The sequence below is a fragment of the Lutra lutra genome, chromosome 16 (genome assembly GCF_902655055.1).
Source record: "Lutra lutra chromosome 16, mLutLut1.2, whole genome shotgun sequence".
Classification (NCBI taxonomy): Eukaryota; Metazoa; Chordata; class Mammalia; order Carnivora; family Mustelidae; genus Lutra; species Lutra lutra.
Genome location: NC_062293.1, coordinates 4,402,180 through 4,411,702, shown reverse-complemented (window position 1 = coordinate 4,411,702; position 9,523 = coordinate 4,402,180). Strand labels below are relative to the sequence as shown.

Here is a 9,523-nt window from a genome sequence, read left to right as displayed (position 1 = left end):
GAAATCCATCACCCTCAGGAAATTGGTTCCGGCAGCCCCGCAGAGCGGCAGTAATCAGAAGCCCTTTGAGTGCCCGGCTAAATAAATAGGTTTAAAACTAATGCACCAGCTGCTGCAGGAAAGCATGTACCCCAAGATGGGTGGGCTGTGGGGCTGCCCATATCTGCTTGGCAAGGGCATAAATCTGGGCACATGAGGGGGTCCAGCTCCCACTGGCTGCTTTCACAGAAGGCAGAATGAGCAAATAAATCTACTCTCAGCCTCCAGAACATGTTTTCAGCCCTGGGAGAGCTGCAAATCCGGGGCAGGGTGCTCACTCCTCAGAAAGGGGGTGTGCTGGGGAGCATCAGTCAAAGGCAAATAGTACCCAGGACTCCCTGGGCCCCAAAGGGAAGTCTCCTAAGGTGGGTACGGAAGGCAGCCCCTGTCTGCTGAACCCCAGGCTTGCTGCCATCCCTTGGCCTCTGAGCAAGGACACTGAGAGCCATTGCGTGGTGACAGGGCTTAGCCAGGTCTTCCTGGGCCTCTCTGAGCCACCAGACTGAAGAGCGTTGAAGAGTCCTCATTAAGATTAGCTGTGGGAGTCACTCTGAACTACTAGGCAGCACTCCAAGCCTGGGCACTGCTTCTCTCCCTCCATCGTGACTCTTGTAAGACAAGCCACTACTCTAAGAGCTCGTTTGCTACATCAAAGTGACAGAGGGTCTTGCAAATCAGTGAATCACAGCCAATTTGCAGAGTTCCTGTTACAGGTACAAATGTGCCCAGTGTTCAGAGGGGACATTTTGAAAAGAAGGACACAGAAGCACATCTGTGATTTCCGAAAGCATCGCTTCCTGGGCACCAGCTGTCACCTGGCCCTTTCATCCTCCAGCCTCCAACCACACTGCACAGCACCAGGAGGCGGAGACCAGAGTCACCTCCCCTTTCCCTCTGGCAACAGGAGCACGCAGGTAAAAGACAGTACGTTTTGCAAACTCCCTTGTAGCCAAATGTGACAAATCAAGGTGACTGCAGGGCTGATTCTTGCCGGAGGCTCCGGAGGAGAAGACTTTCCTTGCTCTTTCCAGCTTCTAGAGGCTGCTGCGTTCCTTGGCTCATGGCCCCCTTTCCCCACCTTCAAGTCCAGCAGCTTCCAGGGTCACGTCTCCTCTCTGTCTCACTCTCCTGCTTCTGTCTTACAAGGACCCTTGTGATGACGTCGGGCCCACCTGGACAGTCCAGGACCATATCCCCATCCGGGGGTTCCTAGCTTCATCTCATCTGCAGGGTCCCTTCTGCACTGTGAGGTGACACATCCGGGGTCCGGGGACTAGGGCACGCATAGTCACGGGAGCAATTGTGCCTTTCATCCCAGACCTACTACACCTCTGACCTCACACAAGCAGATGACTTCCTGTGGAAGCTGTCCCCTCTGTGCCCCTCCTCACCCCCACCCCCTGCACCAGAGGGGAGAGGGGCGGGGCCGGGGGGTGGAGCCAGAGTTCCAGAGGCCTGACCCCGTCCCTCGATGGGGTTTTTGAGCCCCTGCAGCTGCTCCGCCCGGGGACACCGGGCACAGGAAGGAATAAGTGCACTTTCTAATGCGACTCGGCCTGGGTTTCTGTCACCTGTACCCGCGAGACCACACACTCTGTCAGGAGACTCAGGACACATGCGATCCCTGTCCGGGCTGCTCGGGCCATCCCTGCTGGAGAGGCCAGAAGGAAAGCAGAAGGCGGGCGGCTTTTGCCTTTTGGCCGACTGGAGCAAGTCATCATTTGCCCCAAGTGGGGCCTTTGGCACGTCCACAGTCCTCTTGACTGGAACATAAAACCCCGGTCTTCTAGCGTGGGATGTCATTCAGCCCTAACCAGAAGCGAAGCACCGATACGTGTCATAACTTGGATGAGCTCGAAAGCAGGGGCCCCATCGCGGCTGGCTAGGACTCGCCGGCTTCAGCCCCTTTAAGACGACTTTGGAGGACCCAGTTTCAAAGCCCGGGGCGACTCTCTGGCCCCCGCCTCTATGGTGCGTCGTCACTTCCGGCCGGAAGTGCGTGTGCAGCGCGGCTTCGGCGCAGGGGGCGTGGAGTGAGCGGAGGCGCGCGCTTCCTCGTGGGTAAGGAAGGGGAGTCTTGGCGCGGGGTGACGCGGGGGTCTCCGCCGCCACCGGCCCCAGCCTGGGTAGCAGGGCCCCGGACGGGGGAGGCGGAGGGGGCTTGGGCCGAACTCAGGCTCCGACGCCGGGGCGGGGCTGCGGCCGGGCCGGGGGCCGAGCGGGGGTCTGCGGAGCGCGTGGGCCGCGGTTGAGCCTCCGGTTCCTGGAACCCGCCGTGCGACTCTTTCCCCAGGGTTCGTCAGAAAACGAGGACTGCCAGCCCCCGGCGGTGAGACGCGGGCAGGCCGCGGGCGGGGCGAGCCCTCCGCGCTCGGTGCGGGAGTCCAGGTGCGTGGGTCACGCGCCGGGACGGAGAGTCTCGAGGCCGATGGTCTGGGGAAAGGCTCCTGCGTTGCTGAACCCGCGCGGCTGCGGGTGCAGCCTTGTACCAGGCAGCCCGAGCCTGACCTAGAGAAAATTCCCGGGAGCAGTGCCCCCCGGGGTTTGAATTTGCAGTAACAGGTGTGAGCATTCTGGCAGCAGTTTGGTGATCATGTATGATACTGCAAACAGGCCGCACGCCGGGGGAGCCTTAGAGTTGGTACCGCGGAGCAGAGTGGACTTCGTGCGTACCGACGGGTACCTCCGCCGTGCGCCATTCCCAATGTTCGTGCGCGCAGAGACGGACGGGACAGCCCAGGCCCTTGTGCTCGGGGAGCTTCGGCCCCGCTGGGGAGATGAGATCAAATGATGGCCCTGCAGAGGGTGTAATTCAGGCTGAGGCCAAAATCCCGAAGGAAAGCGCGGTCCCGTTAGCAGCTACATCACGAGGAGCGGATGGCGGCCTTCCTGAGCTGGACTCTGAAGGACGAGCAGGAGTTCTCTGGAAGGCCAGGGTGCCACACATGCAAAGGCCCAGCGAGCTAGCAGACGTGGCCAGTGTTGGACCCGGAGGAAGGCCATTGTAACCCCAACAGCAAGGGGAATGGTGTGGGGTGAAGCTGAAAAGTGGGGAGGGGCCAGACCACGCAGGGCCTGTGGCTCACAGGAGTATTTCAATCTTTCCTAATCACGGGGGGGGGGGGGGGGGGCATTCTGGGTCGTAAAGGTTTCTGATTTTATTTATTTATTTATTTATTTTTAAGATTTTATTTATTTATTTGACAGAGATGACAAGCAGGCAGAGAGAGAGAGGGGAGAAGCAGGCTCCCCGCTGAGCAGAGAGCCCGATGCGGGGCTTGATCCCAGGACCCCCGGACCATGACCTGAGCCGAAGGCAGAGGCTTTAACCCACTGAGCCACCCAGGCACCCCTACGTTTCTGATTTTAAAGAGGATGAGGTACTAACGTCTGTAATCGCACAAGAACACTAGGTACAAAACAGTGCCGTCCGTGGAGCTTCTGCAGTGTTGGAGATGGTCTGGGTCTGCCCTGTCCGGTAGAGCAGCCACAAGCCACGTGTGGCCGTTGGACACTTGGCAGTGTGGCTGGTGTTGCCGGGGGACTGGGGTTTTCATTTTAGTTTAAATGTATGTAACCCCATGTGGCCAGTGGCCATGGTGTTGGAGAGCACAGGTCTAGCGGGTATCGGAGACGCAGGAGCCCCTTTATTGGAATCGAGCCGCACAGAGATTCACGTCTCCTGCACCTCATCCCCTCCCGGGGGAAGGCTGAGGGATTCTGCTTTTCTGACGAGCTCACACCTACCAGTGCCTTTGTGCTCTTGGCTGGAAGGCCGTGTGCTCCTCGCGAAGTGACTCTGTCCCTTGGCCTCCTGGGTGGTCGTGAGCACAGGGATGGAGGAGTGCCTGCAGTGGCCCGGGCATGCTGTCTGTGACCCGGGGGGTGGAGGGGGGGCGCTTAGAATCTAGAGAGGTGGGCATGGTAAGTGCTGTGGAGCCACGGGAAGGGACATAGCCAATAGGACATAATGGCATGTGACCCCGTGGGGTCACATTCCTGCTGATGACACGTGGCAAAGGGCAGGAGGGGTGGACGTGCCTGAGGATGTGGGCAGCTTGTGAGTCGGGGCCAATCTGGGGAAGCATGTGGCTGTGGGCAGGGAAGAGAATGTAGGAACGCAGAGGCTGGGGTGGGGTTTCGGGGCGTTGTCAGAGCCCGGCTTCATTGCGGCTTCCATGCAGGCAGGTGTCTGAGGCTGGCCCCAGGTGCTGTGCAGATGACAGCCGGAGAGGGAGGGGGTGGGTAGGAAATCCCTGTGGTTCCCTCCACCGACCGGGGAAGTGGCCAGCCCCGCATGGAGCCTGCAGACCTGAAAGGAGGAGGGGCCGGTAGACGCAGGGTCACTGCAGGGCACCTTCCGCGGTGTATTCTGGGTGGTAAGATCTCGGGGGGGGTGTTTTATGGTGCTAACAGACTTACGAAGGTAGAATGAAAACTGACGGAGTGTACTTTCTTTGCAGGTGAGTCCACGGGAAGATCTGTGTGCGGGGTGAATGCTTCCGTGTACCTGAAGTGTAATTGTTGGGAGCTTGGAACTTTCCAGCTTCCTTGGGTTTCATTTACTCAACCATGTAGCTTCTGAATGCCGACCTGCTGAAGACCCTGTTTTGTATGGATACAAATAAAAGGCGTCCGTCCCCAAGGAGACTTTTTCATGCACTTTATGGTCTTGGTCCCCACCGACCTTGCGCGCAGTGTGTCACCTCTGCTGTTGAGGTGCACAGTTGGCGGCACGGTTCCCAGCTGAGGAGACTGAGCTGTTCGCGCTTCTCTGTAGGACGTGTGGGTGCTGGGGCTCTCTAGAAGCGGGGGGCATGTGGAGGGAGGTGACCTCAGTCTCCGTGATCTAGGAGGAAGGGGTGGCGAGTGTAGTTTAGGGTCGTGTTCAGCTTGTGCAGACTTCACTTTGGATAGTTTTCCAGAAAGTGGCTGGTGGCCTCAGAACTGGTCGCCGGTAGCTGCTGGGTGCTGCCCACCTCTGCTTCCTCACCTGGGTCTCAAGCCCCGTGCGGGTGCCGTCCCCCACGGAGAATTCTCCCGGCCTTCCTCTCTCTGAATGCTCACCACGTATCGATGTGAGGAAAGGAGAAGCCTTTCCTCTATTTCCTGCTGTCTTTACGTGACAGGTACGACCTGTACATGTTTTATGTAGTCTGGGACGGTTATCCTGACCTTCAGACCTAGTGCCACACCCAGAGTTCCTGCCTGTCGTCCTCGCTTGTGTCTGTTTTTGCTGTACTTAGTGAATCTCTTGCCTCAGCATCCTCTGGTCCAGCCCAACTCCGGGAGGGGCTGCCCCACGGGTTCTGCAGAGCCAAGAACGTAACTTCAGACCTTGCCAGGGAAGCCGTTGGTGGGCTTTGTCACAGACCCCTAGTCTGAGAGCCCGTCACTGTGGAGAGGAGGAATGGCCCCCCGGGGGACGGCAGCCGGCCTGTCAGCCCTGAAGGGCAGAAGTACCCGCTCTGTCGCAGCCCGAGCGTTAGCGGGACTTTCCCATCCCGGCTCCGTCCCTGGCCCACTGTGTCACGTTAGGCTGGTCACTTCCCTGTTTCGTAGTAAAATGGGGACCACGGGGACGGTGACTCCCAGAGGTGGGCACCTGTGAGGAGTCAGCAAGTCGTGTGATGTGCTCAGGAGCACGGCAGACCCACGGACTGGCTGTTGCCCATTCTCGGATTTTCAGGGCGTTTCGTGGTGTTTCCGGCCACGAGCTTCCAGAGCGCTGGCGTGCAGCAGGTCCTGGCAGACAAGGTGCCGTCTGTCGCAGGAGGGTCCTGCCTGCTCCCAGGTGTGGGAGCTCGGGCAGGTTTGCTATAGCCTCTTGGCCTTTTCACCGGGTTCGTGTTCACGATTGGGTCACTCACGAGAGCACATAACTCTAGGGTGGGCCCTGCCCTCCTCTGCATGGGGGACCTTAGAGGAAGCATGATAATTGCCCAAATTAACATCGTGTTGGGATACGTGTCCTGGGGGAAATCATACATACTGGTATTTCTGGAAGAAATAGGTTGGATCCCGCTCACTGCCTTGTTCCTGGGTGTCTCTCTGGAATGTGAACGTCCACTCGGGCACAGCAGCTGTGGACGGGGCCTCGTGGCCTCGGTGTGTCATGGAGCAGCGGTGGGGCTCTGTAGACTGACTCAGTGAGGTTCTTCAACCTTTGGTTCGATAGATGAATCAGAAGCATTAGCTCCCCGCCCCCCGCACCCGCCATAGGAACATCGTGTTTCTAGCACAGAAAATGATGGCACAGGAGTGCTTTATGTTGGTGGGGTCAGCTGTGGTGTACAGGGGCCTCTCGTTCTCGTTTGGTGTTAGCGTCAACAGAGGAGGGTGCCCGCGTGTCCCCCGTGCGTCCATGTGGCTCGGTCTGAGACCTCTCAGGGCAGGAGAGCCTGCGGAGAATAGAAGGACGGACGAAGAGAGCCGCTCTGATTCAGAGGGGTGTGGGCTGAGATCCTGCAGTCTTCCCCAGCAGCCCCTCCCCTCCTCACCCCTCCAGATGCTTCCCCAGTGTGGGTGCTTCACTGAACCTCTGCCCCTTTCCTCTGGGGCCGCACCCCAAGACGACAGCCTCCATCCATCCTGCACCTTGGTGCGGTGTGCGCGGCTGTCGGTGATGGGAAGGAAGCCTGGAACCCACAGGAGGGGCTCAGAATTGCATTTGGCTGAGCCCCTACCTGAGAATATTCCCCAGCTGTCCCCTGCTCAGTCACTCGGTTCCAGCTGGCCTGGGCGCGGCGATGGTGTACTTGCTTACCCCAAAGAACACATAGCTAAAATAGGCTGCCCATATGACATGGACAGGCTTCAGCTTTTCTGGGTTTTGTTCCCCTGGATTATGTAAGAGGGTTGAGGCCGGCAGGAGTCCAGTCTTTTCAAAGAGCTGGGCCTTTTAATAATAGTAGTGGGTAATGAAATGCACAGTCCGTAAGAAGCAATGTTTTTTAATGTTAAAACATGGAACACAAAAGGCCTGTCCCAGAAAAGGGACTAAGAAAACAGTTAGCCTGCTGCACGGTTTTGAACTTCTCTCTTCGTCCGCTAGAGGACGCAGTTCTGGTGCGCCACCCTGTTCGCTTTTGTAACTTGGTCCAATTTTAGTTTTTAATTTCGCCAAGCCCTTATTTCACCAGAAAGTTCTGCAGAAGTTTAATCTACAGGGTTGGGCTCCTTGTTAGGACTCTGCCAGGAGGTCCCCATTACACACAGCTCCTGGGAAGCATTCGTCATGTCGTGGACGAGCCAAGCCCTCGCCCAAGCACGGGACACGCACTTGGGGAGAAGAGCGCGAGAGCATGTCCTAAAGCAACTTTCCGTCCACACTCACTCCGGGGGACCAGTTCTAGGCGGTGTGAGAGATCTTTCTTGGTAAGGACTTGCGTGCAACGCATACCAGTCCTCAAGGCCTCAGACGGTATGGTAAGGGTTTAGAAGCGCCTCTCGGGAGGACGTCGCTTGTACTTGCCCTTGAAAGGTACACGGCAACACGGAACAAGATCTGTGCAGAGCCCCTGTGGTTCAGGCTGCCGATCCTCATCCACTCGAAAGGTGCTGTTGGATTGGAAAAAGAGAGTTACAATCTCCAAGTGTCGTTTTACGTGGAGTACTAAATGTCCCCGGGTTTGGGAACCTCGTTGACCGCTCTCTGATGCATTCAACATGCTTAACTGAGCACCGACCCCTGGCACGTTAGGCTGGGCTGGGGAGCCAGGCACGGGCAACTCCCCGCCCTCAGGTCACGAGGGAAGGGGAGAAGCATGGGGTGTGCTCTGGAGGAAAGGAAAACGGGGCCAGGATGGAGCCGGGTGTGGAGTTGCCACTTCAGATCAGGGTGGTCAGGAAAGGGCCCGCATCCTAAGGGAAGAGAGGAAGTCACTCCAAGTCTGGCAGCGCATCCTGGCAGGGGGAGCGGGGAAGGTGGGTGACCAAGGCGGCTTTCTGGGGAGGATTGGAGGTGTCTGGGTGTCTGGTCTTGCAGGGCCTTGTAGGAAAGTCTCACTTTTACTCCCAGACAGGAGTCAGTAGCTCACAGTTTTCTCTCCTCTTTTAGGGACCATTTTCCCCTGCTGGCAGAGTATTGGCCTTCGAAGTATTTCCTGTTCTTGGGCTAAGAGACTGGCCCAGTGCGGGGACCTGTGATCTATGCAGAGGGAATGTGCAGCTGTGGGAGGCGCCCTCTCACTTCTGTTGAACCGTAACCCTGTTGTTCCTCAGGGAACTAACCTGGACTTGGGAAGAGACATTTGGATAGAAGTTCCTGGGATAGGCTGTTGCCTTTCATCTTGTAGATGAAGCCAGAGACCGCCCAGACGTCCTGTCTCACCCACTGTCTGTTCTCTAGCCTCTTGCCACTTGTAGGAGCCATGTACTTCTTGTTTTTTTTTTTTCCAACAAAGAGTAGATCTGTGTCATTGAAATTACTACCAAGAAGACAACAAAGTATATTCTCCTCTAACCTTCACAGGGCAGGGGCCTGTTTTGGTTTTACAGGGTTACACATAATGACTGTGTTTAAAAGCGATTCTTCATTCCAATATTTTTTTCAGATCAATTATGCAACGGCAGCAGAAAACTAGTTCTTTTCTTGCAAGTGTAATTAAAAATGGAGCCGAGTGAGTCAGGGGAAGGTCACGTGTCTCAGGCTTGGCAGCCGAGCCGTCGTGTCCTGGTTACGCAACACTGTTTTCGACCTGCGGCCCCCGTCAGCAAAACCTTCAGATGATCGTATGGAATTAAAATAAGACTTTAACTTTCTTTGAACAACATGTTCTTTGTTAAAACCAGACTTGGGCTTTTAATGCTGACTTCGACTAGAGGCTCTGTAAACCGTATTCCATGCCCGTGGCTGTCCCCGCGGAACACATTTCTTAAAGTCAAACTCCCCACTTTCGTGCCCCTTTGAAACCTTGACTTGGTTGTCAACCGTCACGAAGACTTATGGGCAAAGCGTCCCCAAATCCCCTTCACTCCTGTGCCGTCTCTGTTCCAAATTGCCATACCCCTTTGAAAGTTAATGGAGGAGAGAAAAAATATTAAGAAGTCTAAATGAGGGGAGCCTGGGTGGCTCAGTGGGTTAAGCCTCTGCCTTTGGCTCAGGTCATGATCTCAGGGTCCTGGGATCGAGTCCTGCGTCGGGCTCTCTGCTCTGCGGAGAGCCTGGTTCTCCCTTTCTGTCTGCCTGCCTCTCTGCCTACTTGTGATCTCTGTCAAATAAATAAATAAAATCTTTAAAAAAAAGAAGTCTAAATGAAATAGAGGGCTTCCTTCCTCTGGTTGCTTTAACATACACGTAAGCACTGCTTGGTGTTTGTTTTCATTTTTAAATTTTTTTCCTAAAGTAACTACACAAGTTTGTTTTTTTTTTTTAATTTTTTTAATTTTTATTCATTTGACAGAGAGAGAGAGAGATCACAGGTAGGCAGAGAGGCAGGCAGAGAGAGAGGGAAGCAGGCTCACCGCCGAGCAGAGAGCCCGA

General features: G+C 56.1%; 1 long non-coding RNA gene and 1 other non-coding gene across 4 annotated transcripts; both read left to right on the top strand.

Moving 5' to 3' along the window:
* The first annotated feature begins 1,406 nt into the window (after positions 1 to 1,406).
* LOC125087794 (uncharacterized) lies at positions 1,407 to 9,142 on the top strand. 3 transcript variants are annotated; one of them, XR_007123518.1, is made up of 5 exons: positions 1,407 to 2,100; positions 2,333 to 2,427; positions 3,247 to 3,452; positions 4,503 to 7,467; positions 8,099 to 9,142. It is a non-coding gene; the product is annotated as an uncharacterized LOC125087794 (long non-coding RNA). The 3 variants fall into 3 exon arrangements; XR_007123517.1 differs by having other exon boundaries at positions 4,503 to 7,416; positions 8,099 to 9,141; XR_007123519.1 differs by lacking the exon at positions 8,099 to 9,142 and having other exon boundaries at positions 1,444 to 2,100; positions 3,247 to 3,419; positions 4,503 to 4,689.
* On the top strand, positions 2,468 to 2,654 carry LOC125088253 (small Cajal body-specific RNA 16). Its single transcript, XR_007123650.1, has one exon. It is a non-coding gene; the product is annotated as a small Cajal body-specific RNA 16 (non-coding RNA).
* Positions 9,143 to 9,523: the final 381 nt, after the last annotated feature.